The 25,462-nt window shown below is 44.9% G+C and overlaps 1 protein-coding gene across 1 annotated transcript in view; it reads left to right on the plus strand.

Moving 5' to 3' along the window:
• The window catches only part of LOC126918879 (dentin sialophosphoprotein), a 148,861-nt gene that overhangs the window by 35,287 nt on the left and 88,112 nt on the right, over positions 1-25,462 (plus strand). The gene's annotated exons all lie outside the window — the stretch shown is intronic.

Raw genomic sequence — 25,462 nt, forward strand, 5'->3', positions numbered from 1 at the left:
CAACGATGGACGATGACGTCGCGACGTGGTAAGACGAGGGTGAACGGTCATTGGTCTGGAAAAAAGCGCACTTATCTATAGTGATCCATTTTGCATAATCCGTTTTATTTGCATATTTTTTCGGAGCCCTTGCGCCTGGCGCGCTAATAGCAAGTTGCGGGGGTTGGTAGTGCATGGCGCGGGGGACGAGGGGCGGAAAACGCGAGGATCGATGGAACGGCTATGAGAAGTATAAAAGCATTTCCGTTTTAATACGAGCTGCACGTGATGGCTCCCATGCACGACGCTACGGTACAGGTCGGCAGAAAAAGAAAAAAAGAACGACACTCGAAACGGAAAAGGGTTTGGTGTCCGACCAAAGTGTTTCAACAGTTTCTCCTTTGGCGGAGAGAGTTTAAAAAGGATAAAGCGTGTGTAGGAAAGAGACACGCGTTTCTGTTCTACGATAGTTATCGCGCGCGTAATTTCATCGGTTTTTTTCTCGCATTTTCTAAGTACATACTCCGCGAAACTATTACGTACGGAAAATCGTGCCTCGAAAGCGGCTTAAAACGAGGCGTGCAGTGGTCGTACGGCGAAAGTATTCGAACGTTTATCGTAAGAGACATTGGCGGGTCGTACGAAACGTTTCGAACGTTCGCGATAAACGTGGAAATACTTTGGCGTGGCGTTGTACGTCTAGACGTTTAGAGGAAATTCCGCGTTAATCGAAATCGTCTCTCGAACGAGAAGTCGTGGCTGAGCGGATTTTTCCTAGCTTCCGGTGGAACTCCGTGGCGAACCTTCCTCTCGACAGCTGAACCACGAGCCGAACACATTTTATGCGTAACGCGTTACGTCCTCGCGCGATACGCCGTCTGCCACGCCTCCTCTCTCTTTTCCTCTCTCGTTTCACCGATGCTCGCTCGCTCCCGTATCCTCTCGGCCTTTTCTTGCATCCGCCGTGCTCTTGCGTAAGCGTACGCACACGCGGCACTCGCCGTTTTTTCCTCTCTTTCGCCGCGGCACGTGCCAACAGCTGACATCGAAGATCGCCGCTTCGTATGATACATCGATCGCGTGCCGCGATCACGGCCCACGCCTCCTTCCATCACCTTTTTTCACTCCACTTTTCGCAAACCTTCAATTTCCTTGCGATTTCTCCGTGTTTTATACTCTCCAATCGTTTCCTCGCTGTCGGCTCTCGACGCTTTGCTTATTGAAATAACGCTCGTTCCCAAGAGTTGTATTTACGAGATTACGAACAGACTGCGAATAGTTACGAGTTTGTGACAAGCGCGAACGTGCAACGACGTATACTTGTTGGATCTAATCGATTATTTAGAATGAACGCGAGTTTACAACAACGAAAGCACATTGGATGAAACGAAGACGAGATAGCGACGTACGTGTCGCTGGCAACTGCAAATCGGTTTCGATATCAACCGGTTAATTGGATTGTTTCGTGTCTAGAAATTTGTATAATTGCGAACCATTTCGCGATAATGAGAAAAAAGGCGAGGCCCTTGGATATTAACCCTTTGAGTGATGTGGGCGCATATAGGTGTCTGGCGAAAGCTATCGGTGTGGACTAAGGACATATATATGCGCTTTCTGTAAGTGCCCGGCATGGGCTAAGGACGCATGTATGGGTTTTTCAATCTTTCCGAACGCCTACGCAGAAGTAATACTATTACGTTTGTGTGAAATAAATATAAATGCATTCCTTACGGCAGTAAACAAATGCCAATGGTGCCTCGTTATCGTTGAAGTGGTCACCACTTGTAAGAAAACTCTACATCTGTTTTTTTTAGTTTTCTCAAGCACTGAATTTTTCACACACAATTAAATTATTAACTTGTGTTATATTTACTAAATTTAGTTTTCCAGTTCATTGTTTTCTAGTTTATTACCCAAATTCTAGTTAACTGTAAATTTCAATGTTTATAATAAATAATTAAAAATAACTAAAAAATAACGCTCTTGAATCATTTAATCTCGTGCAAAAGAATTACTATAACTTATTACGATTTGCGCTTTGAATAGTCAATCAACAGAGTTCAGTCTAACGAAAAAGTATTCCGTCCACAGCGATCGTCAGCGCTAGACGCACGCCGTCCGTACGGACGACATAGGCCGCGAGAAGTCAGCACTCAAAGGGTTAAAGCAAACCGACAATTCCCTCGATTCTTATTTGAGCGAATAAAATTTAACATCAGAAAAGTAATTGTTATATCGTTCAAGCTGTTATATAATATCTTTACTCTTTCTAGCTTTCCTTTACACTACCTTCGACAGACTCTACCGTGTCTAGTCAGCGAAAGAAATTTCTATTTTATATCTTCTCGTCTGGTTACAACTGCCAGTGAATCATCGACTTTTGTTCGTGTTACAAGGAGTAGGAGACACAAGAAATCACGAAATTGACAGACCATCGGTGACCTCCTCGCGTCGCACTTTGGACGTTTCACAAATAAGTTAAAGAATCGAACTTTAGATATATAATAGTAAAATTTATTATACTAATCCAACAGAGTGACGGTTCCGAGTGTTAGAACAGAGAGTGTCCAGAGCCGATTTTAGAAAGGTTTATATACAACGAGTTTCTCTCCTTTGGAGGTGTCAGCAGGGGTGTCGCCGAGGTCCAGGTCAGAAATGGCCATGCTGTTACTGTTTTCTAACACTGGAGCACTTGCTACATTGTCGTTTCAATGGCCTGTGGGATTTTTCTATGGCTAATTTATGGCTCTGTGACATTCGCACAGACCGATCATGACGTTACCGATCTTTTTAGCAAAATACAGCTGTACGATCGCTTCGTTCGCGTTACTTTTCCTCCGATCGTGGCAAATAGCGAGCGAAGAAACGACTTGCGTTTTCGTTATTACGCGCGCCGTTGGAGTTATGGATGGCAGAAACGTCGTTTCGCCTCGACGCTTTTGCAATTAAGCAACTTTGATTTCTCGTAGCGTTTCCGCCGCCTGACATCGCCGTGACGATCCAAGGATCGACCGGTTTCGTGCGTGTTGCTAATCTCCTTTCTTTCTTTTTCATCCAGTCATTATTCTTCATCGTCTTTCTCACGTTCTTTACGTACGTATATGTAGGTGTTTTGAAATTCCCTTTGTACCTCGAGTACAACACGCTTGCTCGACCGAGACAAGCTGCTCGTTCTTTTTTCGTTCGATCCTGAACGTGACAAACTGCTGCAAGAGATTTTAAAAAGTCGAGATCTTTCGCTACGAAAATTCGTTTTGAAAATTCCACCGTATAAAAATTATTATAACGTTAAAATAGGATATTACTCAGATACTACTCGATTCGAAGACAAAAATTTAACAAGTTTGCCAGAATAACGAGAAGCGTGCCTTTATGATTCGTAATGACGACAAGACGAGCAAACGTACAATACATTAACCACATACCTAAGATTTGTATTAACTTATATTAACAACAATTGAGAAATCGATTAATCGGATAATACAAGAATTTACATAAACTTGGACGAACGAAGAAACGACGATAAAAATGCACATTTGACGATGTTTTTCATTTGTATTTAATTTCAGATGTGAATATAAAGTCACTCAACCAGAGTTCATACAAGTTATTAATTGATGTGTTCTTTTTATTTAATTAAATTAAATTTTAAAACTTGCCACGACTAGCGTTAATAAATTTGACTATTGTACGTATCTACGTAAAATTGGCTCGTGTGCCGCACAATTTTACTAATAAAAAAAGAAAAAAAATTGGAAGATACTAAAAAGAATTACGAGAGACCGTAAGTCGATGGCTAGGGACTATAAAATCACTTGTTCGATCGATGGTCCCTTTCCCTTCGACTTCTCACGATCCCTTTGTCCTAGGGATTCGCCGACGTCGGCTTTCTCTCGCGACACGCGTCCCGTAATCTTTTATCTCGCCTAACCATACATCGCGATCCTTTCTCAGATTTTGTCCGCGACACGCGCTTCGCCATTGGAACGACACCCCTTTCGAAAGACTCCATCGTTCGCGATATTCACGACCCGACGTAGAATTCGCAATGTGGTGCAAGTCGATGGTTCGCGGCAAGGCGAGCGTGAAACGCGTTCGCGGTTTAGATACATCGATGTTTCTCGAAAGGTTAAGCCGCTTTAAATCTCGATCGGTCCCTTTCAATGCAAATCTACCGGGTACCCGTGGAACCACGAAAAGCGCCGACACTAGACGCAGCACGCGCCATAGAAATCGTAAAATTATAGGGAGAAACCGACGAGCAGACAGGCGGATTTTTGTGCCTTCGCTCTGGGAACTTGCGAATCTAAAAAGCATCAGTGTACAGGGATGGAAATGGTATTCAAAGACGACTATTTCTTGTGAAATTTAGTAGGTGAAATAGATCTTTACGTAGGTACCGTCGCTTTGGTTATGTCAATTAAAGAAATTCTGAAATTGCATGAAAATCCACAGTCTGACGATGACTATCGGCTTTGGCACAAGTTTTATACTTCGATCTGAGCGGGCCGAGCGTCGATAGAGCGACGAACGAAGGACGATCGTATAGCCAGCTCGGCAGCGCATGTCGTAAATTTGCAGGTCGGTATAATTCGTAAGAAAAAGGATGCGACATCCGACAGCGAAGAATTACGACGTAATATTCGATGTATTTTGGAAACTCTGTACGCGAGGACGTATAATACAAAGATTGAAATTACGATTCAAGCAGGGAAACGTGTCTCGATGATAGAATTCGCGATACTTGGTTATAATTTCGCGACGGACTCTTTAAGCCCTTCCCGTACATTAGCGACTCGCGATGAAGATTTTGGCCCAAACATGAATATCGCGAGTCAGACTCGCCGAAGTACGGGAAGGGGTTAGTAAAAAAAAGACGACAAACCTTACGAGGACGCGTGACCTAATTGTAACGTAATTAAACGAGGCAACGTTTATTCGCGCGGAATATCTATTTATAAAACGAAGTTGAGAAAGAACGTGAACGAAGCAAGTATCTGTAGTTTTTCCCTGAACGGAACAACGATTACGGTGTCGTTTTGACCAAGAAAAAGCGGTTGGAAGGGTTCTACGACACCTTTTTCCTGTTGGCTCGGAGCGCGTACACGCGGTCTGGTAAACGGTCACGCGTTGGATTCCGGACTAGCAAGTCAGCCACCCGGTTTACACGAGTCCGAAGAAAGTGACTTTGACGTTTTCCTCGTCAGTGGTCTGAGAAACGCGCAGGTGCTGCCTGCCACCGTGCAACCGGCAGGTTCTCCCTTCTGCCTCTCCGTTTGTGTGCACACCTTTGTACGTAGCCGTCTGCCATCGAATCGAATCGAATCGAGGCGATTCGTTTTGACACCGGTGTCGCCTCGAGAACGATCGCCTCGAGCCTCGCTTCAACCGGAACGATGTAGACGATATTACGTACCGTATAGATAATACGGATGATGGCCACGACACGGCCTTTCCTTCACGCCCCATCGATTTCATAGGACAGCTCCATCTTTGACGTAACCGTTCCGGTTCTCCTCGTCTGGCGATCGTCGCTCGTGATTTCTTCGATCGGTTTTGTCACCATTCTTCCAGCAACACGTATCGTTGGTTTGTTGAAAGAGTAACTGTTGAAAGAGTGGCTAAGAGAGGCACAGAGAACTGATTTGCGACAGATAGCGCATTATCGATTAATTGTTTATCGATGGAGAGAACTTTTTTCCACTGCGATTTAGTTTAATTTTAGAATTTGAGGGTCTTTAGCGAAATATCGTCTATCGTTTGTTATCTATCATTGCTTTATCGCGCGTGTATATTCGTATATTTGCCAACTCGTAGGCTCATGAGTTTCGTCTATAAATAAATGATTATCGTAGCACGTAACGCAATTTAGTATGTTGCGAGATAATTTATATCTAGTCAGAATCAAATATATAAGCGTAATAAGAAATTTTCACCGTACTAAAGGAATCTTATTTTTCAGGTACGTACATTTCCAGAAAGCTGTTACGCGTTGTAAATCAACGTAGCTGGTCGGTAAGAATCCACTTTCCTCTGTATCTTTTCAAAGAAAAGCAACGTTCGAACCTCTAAGAAGTCAAAACCGTACCCTTGTCTTTTAATTTGAAATCTTGATTAATGTCCAACCTTTCCATAAGCGACACACGTTCGTAACTTGGCTTGTCGCAAGCGTCTAACATAAATCATCCTAAATTCCAACGTAAATATTCAACAAATTTGTAACATCATCGCGTTTCTTTACCTTTTGATCTATGGAGTTGGTCCGAGTCTGAGTGGTTCGTCCGTAACAATAGAATCGTTCGACCTCCGGCCATATTAGCGTGAAATATATAAAGTAAAAGGCGAAGGGGAACTTTCACGTTGCCTGAAGCAGGATACGGAAACGCGGTATAATTAATAAATATACGTTGGCCTAGGGAAGCGACCGACAGGGGTCTAATTCGATTTTTAAGATCAATAGAGTTTCTGTTCCGATGCAGCTTAGCTGCTGGTTTCCTAAAAGCTCGGTCTAATCACGGACCCTCGCCGCCTCCACTCTATGGCAACTAATCTCAGCGACCCAGCTCCTCCCTTCTTCGAGTATCCCTTCGTTCGTTCGTTTTTTCTCTTTTCTCCAAAGGCCAACAGCACAATCGCATCCGCCAGATTGATCTCGATTTCGCTGCAGGCGATGTACCACGTAGACCTAACTTTCGATATATTTTCGCGTTACGTTTAACGTTATTCGATCGACGTAGAATAATATCACGGTCGTTAAACCGTGGCGTTGTGATGTTTCTAGCAGGCCGATTCAGAATATCGAATTACACAATTATTTATAGACGTGTAAACTAATTAGAGATACGTCAAGGAGCGACAATTACGTGCAGCGGAGCTCACGTGTCACTCGATGGAACGACAGCAATTACCGAGCATCGTGTTTGACGACAAATACGAGATTGAAAAAGATGAATATTTATAACGAGTTAGTCGGAAATCAGATGGTCTGGCCGACGGTCCCTTCGTTGAGTCAAATTTCCTGGTTGAATATGTTAAAAACGATCGGTTTTAAAAGCCATTTCCATTCGAAATGATACAGCTGTTTGTAAAGGCGACAAGAGATATCGCAATTTTATAAAATCTTTCATTTCCGAACTTGATTCTCATTCTCGCGGAAAGGGAAGCGAAACGTTGAAACGTTTTCCGATAATTGTTTCCTATACTTTTTGGTATATTTTCTCCTTTCGCTTGTTCGAAACTCGCGAAAGAACCCAAAATCTTGGTTCCTCGAGGGGAGAAATTTCGTTGCGTTGTCGTCGCGAGGTATCTGAAAGGTTTCGCGGGGAAAACGGCCCCGAACTTGAAGAACGAAAAGGAATCAAAGAGAAAGCAGGAAGATAAAGTCTGGCGTTCGCGACGGAGGGAGGCGAAAGCACAAAAGCGCGTAGGACAAGATCGGAGCAGAAGATGGAGGAGTCGGCTCGGCTCGTGCGCTCGAGAGACGGTACGGACATCGAATTCGGCGTGCTGGAAAAATTCCATCGACAATAAGGACGTTTAATCGCGCTTGCCGTCGAAAGCGGCGGAAAAGAGGCCGGGGATTGCGAGAGGCACGTTGAATCGCGTCCTCCTCTCCACGTTGCTGGAAATCGAGCAAGAATGCTTCTGTATCTTCGCTCCTCTCCTCTTCAGATATCCTTTCACGATAAGCTTCTTTCCTGTTTGCTCGTCGTAGAAACGTTTTCACCACGCATCGAGTTGTTTGCCCGCCGAGCGTCGAGATCTGGAAGGAATCGCAGAACGCTGCAGGATATTTGCTTTTCGAGATTCTAGTCACAAAATCGTGCGGCATAGTGACCTGAAAAACGCCTTGCTTACGCCACTGCTTCGAGTTGTTCGAACGATTTCAATGGCCGGTGAACGTTGGTTGAAATAAGTGAAATTTCATTAGGAAATAATTTCTACATTATATGCGATATAATAAGAACGGCAAGAGCTGCAATCGATCGCTATCTATAAAAATAAAAATCAAAGAAACCGACGTACGAAAATGTCGGACAAAAAAATGTGGCAGTTGCAGATGATTTATAGCAATTCCTCCGCATGGTAAAACTCGTCGGTGATTCATAGTTACAGCAGTTTGCGGTAAAAATGTTATCCACCTTGGAGCGGATCAAGAGCTTGAATCTAATTCGTGTTTTTACCATTTTGGTAGAGTGTGTTTCGTCGAGATAGCGTCTCTCGGCACAATGAAAATAAACGGGTTTCGAAATACGTGACAGCAGAACGAAGCAGAGTTAAGACATTTGAGAGATGCAGGGTCCGAGTGTTCGATTCATCGTGCCGGCGAGATCTCATCGGCAAACGAGCTTTATCACGGTGTCCGGTAAGACGACCGAGTGACACAGGAAATTCTGACATAGCTTCACGCGCGACGACACCTTGTCTTCCCTTTTATTTCTCTTTTAGCCATTCCCTGGAACGAGTTTCCATTCGCGTGATTCGTCGTTGCTCGAAACTACACGCGATCCGACATTACACGAATGAAATTGCCTAGCGATCAACCGCGTCTTCCGGTGACTAAGCTTTTCTACCAGCGAAATTAGCGAAATTGCGAGCTGATGCATCGTGATGCGGATTTATACGGACCTCGAATCACCGCGTGTCATAAGTAGGCTGTAGAAGTTTACAAGGATACTGTACGCGCTAGATATACGAGTTCCTATTAGGTTGTCCGAAAACTTTCTTTCGTTTTCTATGGAAATAATAGACGCACATTTTTTGTTTTATATTATTTTATCGAATTACGTTCGATCCATTTTGTCATGCCGAGATAAACACCGCGACATTTCGCAGATTTGGTTTCACGTTTGTGCGAAGGTGCACTGTTGTAAGAAACACGTTTGCGAAAGGAAGACACTTTTACATCGTCCAGTAAGTCCATCCTCTTCGTTTTTCCGTCATTTGCGTGTCCTTCAGCTTCGCTTCCATTGTTTTTTAAATATCGTTCGTTCGGTCTGGCGAAAAGAAGAGCGAAGTAATGAAAATGGAAAAATGTCCGTAACCCCGTTAATTACCATAAAGGCGATAACGTACAATACCTATCTGTGCGCACCTTTATCTTCCAGTAAAGCATGTTCTTAGCAAGTTAGCGACTCTTATATCTCACTTTCGCAGTACGAACTACTCGTGGTCGTACGAAAGTACCGAGAAACGACGCGAAATCGAACATACCGAAGTTTAGTTCTAACGTATAAATGAACGATTATATCGATATGCATAGTGATAATCGATGAATGGTAAAATGTTGTCGAATGATCTTCGTAGCCACTGTAATCGAGAGGCTATTTAACAGCGACTCTTATTTCTGTCAACGTCCCATTAATTTAATCCGCCGCTCTAAAAATATGCGTTTGCATAAACTTCCGCTGTTTCAGTAAAGAAAGAGGGAAGGGTTACGATAGAAAGTCGGTGACCGATGGGTTATCGCGCAGCAAGCTTCTTCCAGTTAGTTATCGCGCGTTTTTTATCGAACGAGCGCGAGCTGGGAATTTTTCCCGGTCTCTGGAACTTCCTTCTGCCAACTGATCGGGAACAGCTATGATAACGCTCACGTTATTGCATAATAGATATTCTTGGCTGGTAGAGGCTCGACTTTCCTCTTTATGGAGGCGAGCAAGTGCACGAACGACCGCGCAAGCGAGATTACGCGCGGACGAGCCGCGCGCGATGACGATCGTCCCTGGCTCGTTCAACGAAGAATTATCGCTGCCGGGTCGTGTATAACCTGCCACGGTATAAACACGTTGATCGCCGCGAGTGTTGTCGGTGGAATGCGTAGCCCTCGAATAGGGATCGTCCTTAATGGCAAAGGTCGTGCCACGCTATCGCGTCTTCGCTGTTCCGTATCGTCTTCTCGATGGATTCGCGCTTGCTAGAATTGGCGAGGAGGAATTTTAACGCGGATGGAAGTGGCAGATCGACGAGAGAAATCGGGACGATGGAAAATATCGGATCGTTTATCTCGAGAGACTCGAACGCGAACTTTATCGTTGTAAAACGTTTCTAATTAAAATTCAAAGATATCCGCGTGTCTCGATGAATTTAAATCTCGTTAATAATTGTAATCGCAACAGTGGTTTATTCCGAAAGTGACGTAAGTCCATTTCATGTAAGTGTATCCTGTGCAAGCAGCCCAGACACCAATAATCAAAAACAAACGATAGCGAACGTAATCCTAACCGCTGTGTCTGATATAATATCGCACGCATGGATATGAACAAGTTCAAATGATACTCGCTAATATACACGCAAATTATTATATTACGTTTAAAGTATTATTAACTTAACGATAGTTTTACGAAGCGCAAACCTGAAATCGAAGGAAGCATCGGGTATTGTTGTTAACTTGTTTTCTCTGTTCGATGCGTAACTCGATGGATTTTAACGTGACGATATTTCGTTTAATTTATCGATTAAACGGGGAGAGATTGCTATTTGCAAGAAGGCGGTACACGATAAGAGAAAAAGACACGTATGAACGGCGATCGATAGAAACGGCGAACACTTAAATATTTTAAGACAAAAGCAAATGGACTTAAACCACTTTCGAAATAAACGGTTCGATCGTACGGGTAATTTGTCATACAATTGGAGAGCGGTGATTTTACGTGGAAGAGTAAGCGAAAGACATATCGTATTGAGTGATAAGTAGAAAGTAAGTTGAATGTATTGTTGAATTATTTCATGCACATTGTATCCATGTTAAAATTAATATAACTCGTAAACGTGAAGTAAAAGTAACCAGGAAACGATTTTTAAGATACCTTAAGCTTTCCACGTTTGACATCGCGTGTACGAAAAAGTAAGCGATGAATACGTTCGCCTGGAAACCCTATTTACAAAAATATCAAAGAACCAGTATTTAATTTACTACTAACAACTTAACAAAAATAGATTCTACTCGCGCCGAAAAAGCAAACACTACCGAAAGGATTAAGGAGTTATTGAAAAACCAAATGACAAAAGATAGAGCTAAAGAAATAACCAATTTTCCAAACGATAAGAGAAATAACGACCAACGGTGCAACGGTGCTAGTTGCAAGGAAAATTTCGCAAGAAGCCAATAGTAGAAAATCGGCCAATATCGTCGACAATCGTACTGTTTTTACTTTATTCGTGAGAAATGTTCGTCCGTTTCCAAGACTGTGCTACGATGTAGAAGATGGCCTTTTACTTCTGAAGCGGCATTCCCGGACATACAGACAAAAAATTGCATGCCACGCGGAAAACCACACAACCGCAAAACCATATTCGCCCACTATACAATCGTTCGTAGCGTCTACCAATAGCCTGCTATATCGTATCGAAATTATTACTCGAAAACGACTCGACGAAATTCCATATAATTTCTCGATGATTCGTCGAGGCAGCTGGCACAAGTCCCGCGATTATCGTGGTTCGATCGTCGACGAGACGATCTATCGGCGAGGATCTCGCGACGCACGAACAGCTGGAGGAAATGTCACGAGAAGGCTGGAGTATGTGGCTGCTGGCATAACTGGTAACTGGTCGGTGACGATAACGAGCGATGCCTATTTCTCCGGCGGATATGCTCGACCAGTCCGGCACAATAAAGTAATTTAATTGGTGCGTCGTTTCCATAAATAGCCTGGCAGATTGCTCGAAACGTCAGGCTCTTTTTCTCCTTCTCTCTCTTATTCTTCGTCTTCAACGTGCGTTTCTCGCGCGATTCGATGAATCGAAGGTTGGATCGAAGATTCCGCTGGTAAAAACTCACTTTATCCATTTCTCCTACCGTATCCGATGTCAGGTGACACCGTTCGATCCTTCGCGCTTGTCACTGTCGATTTTCAACGATCAAGGTTACTCGCGCTTTCGAGAAAACGATATTTAACCGCTTCTTACCTTCGGCAAGTTCGTTGACTCTCACCGCGTTGGTAGAATTTTCACGACTCTTCGATGAAATCGGTCGACGTATCTTCTTTCGACGCGCCAAATACAGCACGACTGTTTCGCTTGAAAATTTTTAATTTTCCGTCTGCGCTGTTCGTACTTCTGCGCTTCGAGTACAGCTATGAACGATTCGCCCGAAACATTAGGTTGTCCGGAAAGTGTTTTTCTCTCGCAAACGTGTTCTTTATAACAATGCACCTTCGTACAAACGTGAAACCAAGTCTGTGAAATATCGCGGTGTTTATCTCGACAGAATAAAATGCATCGTACGTAATTCGACAAAATACTATAAAACAAAATACGTCCGTCTGTTATTTCCTCATAAAACGAAAGAAACTTTTCGGACAACCTAATAATCGTACGATTCGTCGAATATTACGTGGAACGTGATATGGAAATCAGGCGTTGCTGACACGTTTGTTATTCGCGAAAATCATTCTCCGAAAACGTACATCGAATACCGTAATTAACGAAACGTCCAAGTATTGTGTGTTTCGTATCGGTACCTTCTTCCTACGTAGTACCTTCCTACGGTACCTTCCAGTGTCCGTTTCTTCGAAAACACCTGTGACACCGTTCGATTCCTCGGTCTTGTCGCTGTTGGTTTCTAAGGATCAAGATTGCTCGTGCTTGGCAAAGGCGACGTTCTCGTCTCCCTCGCGAGTCGATTAACTTTTGTCCTTCTCCGAGGGGAGAATTCGAGTCTGCTTGCGTTATGCAAATTCGACGGAAGATCGTATCGGTGAAATTTGAAACGACGCGATGGCGTGCTCTTAGATGGGATGTTTTTTTTGACGGATTTCACTGACACAGGAAGTTCGACAACTCGAAAATTTGGAGAACCTGGAAATATTTGCGGCAATGCGGTTTTACCGAAGTCGATAACGAAATTGCTTTTTATTCCGGCAAACGATGTAACTTTTTACAAAGATTCTTTTCCGTGAGAACGCAGATCGTCGAAACTCTGTTTGCATATCTTGCAGAGTCGCGTAAATATAGCCGAGAAAATAAAATCTCGAAATGTTTCGCTCCTGTGAACCATTTGTTTATCGGAACAGGAAATAATTTGATTATCGGCGTCGCTTCAACCACGTTTCCGCAAAGTTTCAAATCCCTCGGAATTTCGCTTATTTAACCGTCAGAACCTGATTTCCTACGCTTTGTATCGCGTTCCCCTCGCTCTTTAAAATTACCCTATAGCCGACACTTGCTTCTTTTTAAAGTTATAAATAACTGGGTTAGTAGACGCTCTTGTTTTCTTGTTTTCCATGCTCGATTTCTTAACAGCGATCTTAGATTTATCGACCCTATCGCTAGAATACGCAGCTATGCCAATAACGTGGCCGATCCAGTTGATCTCTTCTGTGGGTCGATCGATAAACGCGGACGAGCCACTATGAAACTGATCTACTGTTAAAACGCGCTGCACTCGGTCTTCTGTCTGTACTTTCATATCTGTATCTCGTTAAATCGATCCGCTGCTTCTCTTTATTTGTTTCGTAACGTAGGCCACCGACCCGTTAACCGAATAAACAAATAAAGGAATTCTCGACTTGTCGAAGTTCCCTTGCGAGTTACGTTTCAAACGAGCGCGTCTCAGTTGCGCGGAAAAAACGGTTGCATGTTACCGTGGCGATAAAAACGAGTCGGTTGCGCGGTCGAGTGGACGCGTTGCACCGGTACTCGATAATATATCGAGCTGGTTAATCGTTTTCAATTAATCGCCAGGTAATTTCGTAATTGGGCGAGTCGATAAACGGCAGGCAAGAAACCGGTAAGATTTATGTATGCGCGTTCCCCGTGTCAAGGTGTACGGGACGCGCGTCAAACTCCACGACGATCCCCTTCTCGTTCTCGTAAATTACTTTCCCAGCGTATCCCTTAATTGAGGCGCGACGCTCCCGTTGGTCGAAAAACGCGAAAACCAGCGGTGTTTGCGAATCACGTAGAGCGCGTCATTGCCGCGTTGAGAGGAAGCCCCGTCGCGTCAAAGAGAAGGAAAATTCAATTTTCCCCGTCGGCGCAACGGCTTTGTAGGGAAAACCGAACGCCACGCGGCCGGAAAAATAGGCAGGCCAACGTGGGATAAAACGATTCGTGGAAATTTTATCGATTCCCACTGTATTCCGCGGATCGTTCGAGTAGAAGCTCGGTAACGCGAGCATCGATTCGACGGACGTCTGCGGAAAATGACGTAACGTATTTCCTTTGAAGAGTAGGATCTCTCAAGCGACGATTCTATCGATGTAGCGCTAAATAAATTGTGTAATACCTGTGCGACTTTCAGGTTCCTCGTAGGTACGTTAAAAATAACGTTAAGTGATATTTGCGATAAAAGGTTTGCGCATCCGCGTACGTGTAATAAAACAGTAGAGACGAGTGGTGTCCCTGCATCGAATAGAAAAAGTAAAACGGTCGACTAGAAGAAGCTTCGTAAGTTACCAAGTAGGAGAAACTAATTTTTGGAATTTTTATCCGGTCGATTGCGTTCGTTCGTTTGTACTCGCATCGCGCAGAAATTACCGAACGAATTTTAACGGGGTTTTCTCTGTCGTATAGCTTAGCGTGTTTAGAGGGCAGGAAATAGAGTATGCTTGATCTGGATCCGTTTTACAGAATCCGAGAAATAGCCTGGTATTTCAGACGAATGCGTTTGCACGTTTGGTTACAAGTTAAGTTTACGTTGGGTTCGTTCCGAGATGATACAATTCTTTTCGTAATAAAAGATACGATAAAAATTCGTTCTGTTTAAAAATTGTTCCCTATGTAGTGGTAGTTCAGGCCGCTTATTTTACGCTGCTATTTTTCTGGTATTTTTCCGCAGCATTCTTTCTACATGAAATTATCACTCTCTGCCGTTGACAGACGGTGAACACACTTTGGACGAATGCGATGACAGTCGTTCTCAATCACTGTGCGCCGTCGGCTGGGTGACGCGAAGGCGACGTTAGTCGACGAGACGAGAGGCGCAGCGATTTGTAGACACAGAACGAACGTAGGAACCCCGACGGAATCACGGGGAATAAAAGAAGGAGGGTCGGTGTCGGTTATTGCGCGCGGGGGTACGTTTTATGGGATGTAACGACTCAGGGGATGTACTTAGGGGCCTCTCCTCGTCTAGATGTTATCTAAACCGGCCGCTTCCTGGCGTGCCTCGTTTCCGTACGCACGCGAGCCAAAATTAAAGGAGGACCGACCTTCTTCTCGTTAATTGCTTTCTCATGATCGCGTTCGCAGCTCGTCTATCGGAACGATATGCAAATTGAGGGTCTCGTGTGGAAAAGCATCCTCAATTTTCGTATCGATCGACTATCGTCGAACAAATAAATTTTTATTTTTCTCCGAGAAAGTAGAAAAAGTATCCTTCGTTGCTATACCAGTTATGTAAATATGAAACCGGAATTTTTGTATAGAAAATACACGTTTATTGTATGAAAATGATTAAAAATATTTTATTCGCTAGCTATTCGTTGCTATACCAGGTATGTAAATATGAAACCGGAATTTTCGTATAGAAAATACACGTTTATTGTATGAAAATGATTAAAAATATTTTATTCGCTAGCTATACATTTTCCCCACCTGTCTGGCAATTGGTGGATGCCACGCCAAAAAGACTGTCGCTCTTTTGAGGCAAACCAGTCATCGACAGCCATTTTCGTACATTTTCGTAAGAAGCGAAGTGCTGGTCAGAAAGTGCGTGTCCCATCGATGCAAATAAAATAGTTTCATACTTACAGACCTGATACACGACGGATCTCGATTTTTGTTCTTTAACAAAATATTCGTTATACCTTGTCGCGCGTTATCGTGTATGTTATTCGTCGTATCTATTTGCATTTTAATGTTTTAGCAGGTAAAAGAAATGTTTACGCTTCGAAACTGTCGCGTCTGTGTCGTACGTGTTGTATGAAACATTCTGAAACGCGATTAGCGCTGTAACGAGACACAACTGTCGCGATTATATTGGTAACATTTGGATTCAATCTCCATTTAGTTTCTGTTTCACTCATCTTCTTTCGAAAAATTAGAGTTCGCGTAGACAGTGGCGTTGTCCAGTTACGAGTACGTCCGCACCTATTCGGTCGTTTACTTGCATAGCGTTTTGCGTTTACGTTTCGTTGCACTATGTTTCGCGGGCGAAGGGAGCTCGATCAGATCGCAGTTAAGATAGCTGCAGGAATTTTTTGCCGCGCCCCTTATTTGCATCGCGAAACGACCGCAATACGTCTCAATTGTACTCGAGAGGACGCCCTGGGAAACCGATTTCCACGAAACGCGTTCTTCAGAACGAAATCTCGTTTCGACGAAACGCTGGAACCGGCCGTGCCACACCAACTATTTTTTACACGCTATCCTAGGGAATTTCTAGTTTGCCACGTAAGCGGAAAGACGAGGCCTCCCTGTTTTCCCGAAGCACGAGCTTCCGTGACGCGTACCGTCCGCACGGCTCGATAGCGTTCGATTCGTGTCGGCTACGTTCGTTTCCTCGGAAATATAGCAACGACGCGGGTTCGTTTCGACCCTCGGAGGATGGCCCGCTCCACCCCTTGTATAAATAAAGTCGTAAAAAAACAATTTACTAGGTCCCTGTCTCCGGAACGTGTCTTTATTAGAAGCGAGGATGGAGAAGAAGAGAGAACAGAGTTTATGGATTTTGAGGTACAGTTCCCCATTAACCCAAGTCCTAAGTAAAGTACAAAATTCCTGATTTATTTTTCTATCTACGTACAGGGTGTATGGTACACACTCTAGGTAAGAAACATTTATCTTCGATAGGATTATAAAATCTGCGTTAATTTACACGCGTGTGACTTATCTCGTTGAAGCGATTCCTTCGATATGCGTGAAGAATATAGAAAGATCATTCGCGTCAAAGATCCCGCTGAATCGAAGAATCGAAAAGAACATGATGTTATTTCCAACAATTTATAAGACAGCAGGTTGTAAGATGTTGACGCAGATATCGCTTTAATACGATGTTTTAGCGCGTGGCGTTTCGTTCGCCAGCATTCCGGTTCGCTCAGGTGTGCCCCTAAGAAGCGAACTGGAATGTCGACGAAACGTCGGAACAAGGCGTAACACGCTATTAAAAGCACGATCGGTGCCCGCACAGCCACAAACACGTCAAATATGGGCTTATCGTACTCTTTCCCCTATGATCTTCCTTCGATTTCAATAAGCACAAAGAAATGGCTTGATCCGGCTAGCACCTGCAGTCGAGACACTGTGCACCGCCACGTTTACCCGTTGCAAATCCAATATCGTGAAAGGACGAAGAAAGTTTGCCGGCGGGTCAGGTGGCGTATTACTCCGAAAGAGGTAGACGAAGGTCGAGGGAAGCGACTCTCACTCCCTCGCGATATTTCCATATTTCAAGGGATCCAGGCGCGGTAATACCTATCGCGACTAGGTCTCTCGACTTTATTTTCCCTGGGCCTACTCGATATTGCCCGGCAACGGGAGCCTGCCGACGACACGTCGCCGCTTCCGAAACGAGTCTGAAAAACGAGAAAACTTCGATTCCCGGCATCCAACAGGAATACCGATGAGAACGCCCAAGCACCGACCAAACCAATACCATCTCGCTGTAAATGCCTGCTCGTTCCAGCTTTCGTGTCTCGCGCGTAACGTTAGGATAATGTCCGGCTATTCGCCACCTCCCCTCGACGCAAACTTTGACCCTATCTTAGGATACGAGGCTGCCTTTGGATTGCCTCTTCTAACAGCGACGTTATTTCCGTTTCTATCGATACCGTTATTCGCGTTTCCATCGTTAGGGTTTCACTTTGATCGGAGCTAATTACGAAGCCTCGCGTAACATTTCGATCGCACGGAACGTACTAAATCTAATGTAAATAACAATGCCGTTGGTTCGACATTTACATTTCAACGATATTTCGAAACAGCTCCCTTGAAACGTACTTTCGTTTAGCTCGGTAGAAGCAGCGCGATATTTACTACGCTGTACCGCGTGTTTCTCGTCGGTAGGAAGCCGTTTCTCGCGATTGCTTATCCTGCACGCGTTAAGGAACGCGATAAACGCTGTTTTTCATGAAATCCGGTCACGAGATTTAGCCGGCCAATTAACCTAATCGAAACACGGTGCATCTTCTCAGACCGGAACAGCTTGTTATTTCTTGTTTGCGGTCAAACTGGCGGAAAGTTGTTCGCTCGACCAACTTCTCCGTATCGTTGGGTTATTAACTGTGCAACGCGTTCTCCGTTTTCTTGTCGCGAGGGTGAAACGTCGATCGACTCTCGGTCGATGTTTTCTTTCGTCGAAAAGAAGTATGAAATAATCGGAGACGCTTGTCGATCGCGAACAATGGAGGCAGAAACGAAGAAAGAAACTGGCGTCAGATTTTTCGCTTCGGTAAACGGCGGATGGTCTCGGAAGGGGCCGGCTGTTTCTTTACGGGGAGACGGAAGAGCCCGGCGGCGAAACGCGAGAAAGAGCAGCGAAGAAGGAAAGAGCCTTATCGGCGTTTCTCGAGGAGCCTGTTTCCTCCTCGCTCTCGAGGCAAGCTCTTGTGCAATCTCGTCGACGATGTTCCGCGACCGGTCTTTCTTCTCGCGTCTACTCGTGGCCTATATCCGGATCGAGCGATGTCCAAAAGCTGGAACGACGCCGCGCTCGCGCTCTTTCCTCGTACGTTCGTGTCTCAGCGATTTCCCTGGGATCGGCCGCCTTCGCTAAAATTGGAACATCGGACGCTGTAGGCTTTCGCTCGAAAGATTACGACGTTTCGAGGTCCTCGGATGGTTCAAGGTCTCCGGAGATTCATTAACGCTGGAAAATTTCTATCGAAGAAACCGGAGCGTATTATATGGTCGAGTCGGCTAACTGTAACGCGTTTTATTTTATCTCGAGCAATTTAACGTAGACGATATTACCACGATTATAGACGTTATTCGATACCATAAATCTGCTTTTATTTGAATTCTATTTACAGTAAGGAAATTTTACTCGATGCTTGATCAAATAAACTACTGTCGTTTGAATCATCCAGTTATTCGAATGTGAATACCGTTACACGAACGAGAAATCGTTGAATCGGCGGAGAATCAGCGAATTCCCATTGCGTCCCTTCGATTCGTCCGAAGAAAAAGATCGAGGACGGCTGAAACGAGCCGGTCGATTTCACTCGGAAGAGAATGCGCGTCGCTGCCAAACTACTCCGAAAATTGGCGAAATTTTTCTCCAGAAAATTTCCACCCTTCCTTTAGCAAATATTCTCGAGATTCTGCTCGAAATCCCAGCGATTCTCGCGTTCAAAGGGAAAAGCGCGCTTCGCGACGGGTGTAAGGGCGTCTGAAACGAGCTATCGATTTCGTCCGGCCCGAAACACGCGGCGAATGTGTGTCAATTAACACGAGCGCGGTTTTCCATCGCGGTCGCGGCCGGGGCGCGTGGATGAAAGTAAGTCTCTCTCGAGGAAGGAGGATAACGGGTGTCCGCGTGTTCGCGATGTAGTCGGCGGCTCTGGTACACGCGAGAACAGGCGTGACGAGTTTGGGGGGCGGTCGGGACGAGAAGCGGGACGAAGGGGGTGGAGGAGGGCGAACGTTGCTCGGGGGTGGTGTACTAGACGTATCGACCAGGTCGGCCACGGTATTGTGGGGTTCTCGACGAGAGAGGAGCTGCTGGTGCTGCGTGTGTGTACGTGTACCGGTGGCGTACGTGTGCGAGACACGGAGGGAAATCGCGGGGAAAGGGGATAGGAACCGGGAAAGCAGGAGAAAGGGAGGCAGAGAGGAGAGGCAGGAGAACGATTCAGACAGAGGGAAATAGGGCAGAGAGAGCGAGAGACGATTGGGAACGAGAAGGAGGGACAGGGAGAGCTGGATGGAACGCTGGCGATGTTCGATTCGCTTCCCGCCTCGAGTTCCTAAGCTACTCGCTCTTCCATGGAAGTTTCGGTGGCTTCCAGACGACGAAATTTGCCTTTGGAACATAGTCGTGGTGGTTGTTCGAGTCGAATTCTTTCATCGTCGAAAAGAATATCTAGAACGACTGGAAATCTTTCGTAATCTACGAATCGAGGAAAGGGGCTAGACACGCGGAAGAGTTTTGCGAGCTACTCGCTTCTATGGAAACATCGCTGGCTTCCGGACAATGAATCTACCTTCAAAATTTCACAGGGGTTAGACGAAATAATGGGAATACCTTTTATATGTCGTGTATCGTCCGTTATCTCGTTTAATCTCTGTGTACACTCGCGTATATCACGTATATGACGTATATAGAAGGTGTTTCCATTATTTCGCCGTAGATACCCCGTAGATACGATAGTTGTCCGAGTCGAATTATTTCATCATCGGGAAGAATATTTCGAACGGCTGGAAATTTTCCGTAATCTACGAACGGAGGAAAAATGTGAGACACCCGAGACTCTCGTGGGTTGCTAAGTCATTCACGATCATCGAAATTTCGGTGACTCGTGCGCGACGAATCTACTTTTGGAACGTACCTGTGGTAGCTCTTCGAATAGAATTGTTCTTCATCGTAGAAAAGAAAATTTCGCGCAATTTGAAATCTTCCGTGATCCACGTAGCTCGTTCGGATCTTTCCATCGTCCAAAGAATATCACGAACGATTCGGAATTTTCGCCGATCTGCTGTCTAGATGGCGATACAGAGGAGCGTCTCGAGGTCATCGTCACGAAAGGACGATGCACGCGAGGGGTGTGATACGAAGAAGGGAAGAGAACGCGAAAGGTGGTGGCGTGGTGGAGAGGACGACAGAGAGGGCCGATGGTAGAGGCAGAGAAAGAGAAGTGAAAAAAGGAGGAGAAGTACCCTTCAGGCGCTACGTGCGCTACTTTGTCCGTGGAAGGGTGCGGAAGCGAGATATCACGAGGACCCTTTTCCACCTCCGCACACGCCGCCACTCTATCTCTCGCCCCCTGCGCTCCGTGCCCTTCTTCCTTCTTCCTTCTTCCCTCCGACCCGTTTTCCACGCTTTTGCGCCACTGTCCAGCCAACCTTCTATCCGACTACACCTCACTGCCTTCGGGGAGACCGAGCCAACTCCACGGATCACCGAGCTTTCCTCGTGAATCTCACCGACGATGCAACCCATTTTCCCTCCGTTCTTGCGTAACCCTGTCCGTGGACGAGAGCCGGTCGACAACCTATCGGACAGAGAGACCCTCCGATCTGTCGTAAACAATATACGAATACACGTACAACCACGTTCACCAAGTAATAGAATACACACATCTTGGTCTCGTACAACGTGTAATCAGCAGTTTATATTATCAAGGAAACGGTTAATTAATTGTGGTGTTCGTACGAGCTAACGATCGAACGTTTTGCACAAATTATCTGCGAGACTTGCAGGAATAATACGATGAATCATAAATTACATATGTGTTAGTCGTCGCGATATCGATAGAAAACTGGCTCGTTTCTGTCTCATAGTTGTAGAACGAACAACGGTAACGCAATAATTTATTATGCAAAGCTTGAGCCAAGAATAATACACCGAGACGAAATAGTAAGAAGGATAATTTGTACAGGTTCGACTGCCTGTTCGATTTCGTATAACAGATAACTCCAATTAGATTTTATCGTGTTGTACCAAGATACCTGTACAAAAATCGAAAGTTTCGGGGTTTTACAGCGAGAATTATATTCGAGAGTTACATTCGAAGCATCCGAAATGGAAGTGGAGTCAACGTCCAGCTTCGTGATACCAGTTTGCGATTCCATTAGGAAAACGAGTTTCCTCGCGTAAAAGAAGGGTTTCGAAGGGTGTGTAGTTAATCCCTGAGAAACTTACATACGCGACGGAGCCTCGTAAAGGAGTGAATCGTCTACTGTACCGGTCTATCGACGCTATATATTTTCCGAGATTCCGTAAAGAGGAAAAAGTTATTAAAGACTCGATTTATTTCGCGCCTGGAATTAACTCGTACGTATACCGTGCCAGCAAAGTTTCTCTCTCTTTCTCTTTCTTTCTTTTCGACGATAAATAAATCGAACGGTCGCTAAACAACGTTATTAGCGTCTACGCGTAACAAATGTCGTGGAATATTCTCGCTAGAAGCCGCTTCGTCTCGATTCGATGAGAAAAGATTCGCGTTAATTGGCCGTTGCGACGAGCGGAAACGGAATTAATTTCAAGTAACGCGCCTCCCCAGCCTACTTCCGGTTGCGTTGGCCCGTTACTCGCGCGATCAGAATGCATTCTTTCCTCGGGAAACGATCTAGATGACTCGGCAGCGTAGATTCAGCGAAGAAAGTCAGCTTCGAACTAACAAATCAGTCATTTAGAGATCGCACTGGTCGATTTCTTAGTTTCATCGTACAAGTACACAACAAGACTAATGTTCGATCTTCAAAAAACAAGTTGCTTACTTCTATACGAGTATACTTATTGCAAGAAGGTGACAAACGATAGCAAGCTTCGAGATAAATTTGAAAAACAACGTTTCCAACGTCGCTTCGTTTTTCGCCTTTCAATTTATGGAGACGATATCGGTGTAGCTGCCTAACGACACAAACGACGTCCACTGGGCGAAAACACGATAAGCCACATTTTCTATCTTCTACGACTTGAAGATTCACCGTGCTGCTGATCGATCGACCGAAATTCTACTTTAACACGGTCGCAGCGTTAAAAATGATATATTTATTGTGCTAATAGTTTTACCCTTTGGCTTTCATAGAGTTTCAACGACTTATCGGCTATTTCTAAAGAAAGCTTACATTCTTGCGCTTAAAAAGTTATTCGTTTCGGCTGGTATGTCGTATTAACATTCTCGTTTGTAATCGTACGACGATAATAAAATGAGAAAATCAACGAGAACGTACCTATCGTGTCTTTCCCTAGTGATCTTTAAATGTTAACGACTAGCCAGCGTTTTTTCGTGACTCTAATGAACTGCCATGCTCGACGCCCACTGCGTCCGGCCACGAAACTTTCCTTTCCAAGCCCTACGATCTCTCTTTGAATAGAATGACTTTATCAACGCTGGATCGTTGGTCGGTCAATGCTTCGCATATTTACCGAGAACGTTGGAATTTTACTTAGCATGTTAATTACGACTAGGGTGACCAGTGAATGATATTAGATACTTGCCAGTAGCGTGAGATATTTCAACGAAAGAAATACGAGCGAGAGTCAAAAGTTGAGCGTACCTTTACAGATACGAGATTCGTGCAACAACGACTGTATCTTTTACTATTAATTTACATATTTTCGATCGATTTTCAGTTCAAAAGTTTAAAAGTCGCGTGTAGAAGTTTCCGAGTAAATTTCGTGCCCTCCAGGTGTATACTCACTTTTGAAATATCTTTGCGTTTCCATGTAACCGCGTACTTTGAATATAAAATCGAGAAGAGTCGGAGAAATTAGAGGAGTTTGAGCGGATGGATCTCAATTTCCGTCGACATCTACATCGCGTAATCTCCTGCCGGAGGCTCAGATTTTAAAAAGTCGTTCCACGATAAAAAGATCCTACTCCGTGAAAGTCGTTGTGTTCGCTCAGGGCGGTTCGTTACGTGTAATCAAACGTACGCGTCTCGCGAAAATCGTGTCGCTCAATTATTCCGATCACAGCGATCCTAACGATAAGCGAAGCAAAGAGCGTTTAACGAAAGTTTCACGCGGTAGCCACATTGGGATCGATAACGATAATTAAGCTAATCGGCTTGCAGCGAACTTGCACATAGCGCGAATTGCAGCAATCGTTTTCCACTTTCTTCGGTATCGCGCGACGAATCGCTGAAACGATGCAACGTTTGGCGCGTCGACGCGTCTTTGAGCGGAAACGCGTGACGCTTGGAGGCAAAGACGGCTACGAGAAGAATCGTAGCTCGCTTTTGGGACACATCCCTCGCGGTTACGTTGACGAGGGCACGCGAGCACGTACCAGGGGTGGCTTTGTGGGAGCGTGCACATAAGCGCCACGTCAGCGAGACTAATGATGCGAAAGATGAAAGAAAGGTGATTTATGTCGGGCTGCGAGCGATCCACGGAAAAAAGGGAGGACGAACGAGGGCACTGGCTTGGCGCGGGCCGATCGAACTCGAACAATACCCCGTGTACGCGACGCGGCCTGTTTAACGCGACCCAATTAGAAACTAATTCGTCTGCTCGACGTCGCGTACCTATTTAGCCCGGGAATCGAGCGAGGTAGGCAGAGAAAACTGTGGCAAAACAATGATATTTAAGGGACAACGGCGTGCAATACGCGAAATATAGGTCGATCGAAGTGTGTTTCGTTTGAATTTCATCGTCGATAACTTTCAAACGAGATGAAAGACGGCAGTCTTTTTGACGCGAGTCGTTTACCTGTCCGATAGATACTTGGAAATTATACGCGGAATATAATTTCTGAAAGGCGTACGCCTGCGGACGCGGTATATTTGTCGTTACGTTTTCGCGCGAAATTTAATCGAATGCCATCTTTCAGATCGTGTTCGGTTTAACGGCATACGCTTTACTTCGAAGAAAATCCCGTAAGAAGAAGCGTGGTGTAGTTAAATTAGGCGATCTAGGAGATGTTATAGGAGGAGTTATACGGCGAGATGATATCGTCGACGTAGCTTGCGTAAGATCGCCGTCATCGACGGATTACTTCGATCGACGTTTTAACGATTCTCTCGAACTGTACAACGCTCCATGATTATTTTGCCCTGCATTCGTAAAGCAATCGCCAAAGCGGAACAAAGAACGATGCATCGTTCCAAAATGGACTGTGAGATATAACGCGACTGTATCAGATCCGTGTCGATGAAATCCTCCTGCGGTATCTGGTAATTCTGTAATTTTCGCTTTACCAAAATCCTATTCGAACATCCAGGTAAAACGCTGAATTGCATCGAAGAACCGTAGGATAGTGTACGAGAGATCGCAAAGAGTTACAACGAATAACTGTGACTAATAATACAAGCAATAATATGAATAATAATTGTTAAATGTCATTGCTCGTTAAGCGTTACTTTTTTAATCATCGTTCGTATGGTAGACTTAACGCTGGACCCAGCGATCTTTTTCTTTCTTGGCCCGTGTCTTGGCATCTCTCGGACTATGTCAAACAATGGAGTTTCAACAAATGTAATTTCATAGAAGGCACGAAGCCAAAATTAACTCGCGTCTAAGAGTTAAGAGAGACGACCCAGTTAGCATCGTGATTGTTCAGCTGGGGAGTTTCAACGAAAGAAAATACGTGTTCTTGCTTCCGGTACAACCCGATGCTATCGAGAGACGCGCTTCGATACCGCGGCAGCGGTCGGAAATCCTAGATTCTCGGCGAGCGAGGCCACCGAGAATGGCAATTAGTTGCAACGATGTCACCGCAGTTACTTAATTAATACACAGGCGGCATTGTCGGCAACGCCCCAGCTTGGCGTGTTTCACGTGTCGTGACAGCCGCGGCTCGACTCCGGACTCCATTACAAAATCGAGCGGTCGAGCTTGAAACGCTCTGGATAATTACTAACGAGTCTGTCCACTTACTTCTCTGTTCGTAGCGCGGAAATGCGCGCGACCGACGATTTCGCATAGCGGCGACGC

This window comes from Bombus affinis, chromosome 7 (genome assembly GCF_024516045.1).
Source record: "Bombus affinis isolate iyBomAffi1 chromosome 7, iyBomAffi1.2, whole genome shotgun sequence".
Lineage (NCBI taxonomy): Eukaryota > Metazoa > Arthropoda > Insecta > Hymenoptera > Apidae > Bombus > Bombus affinis.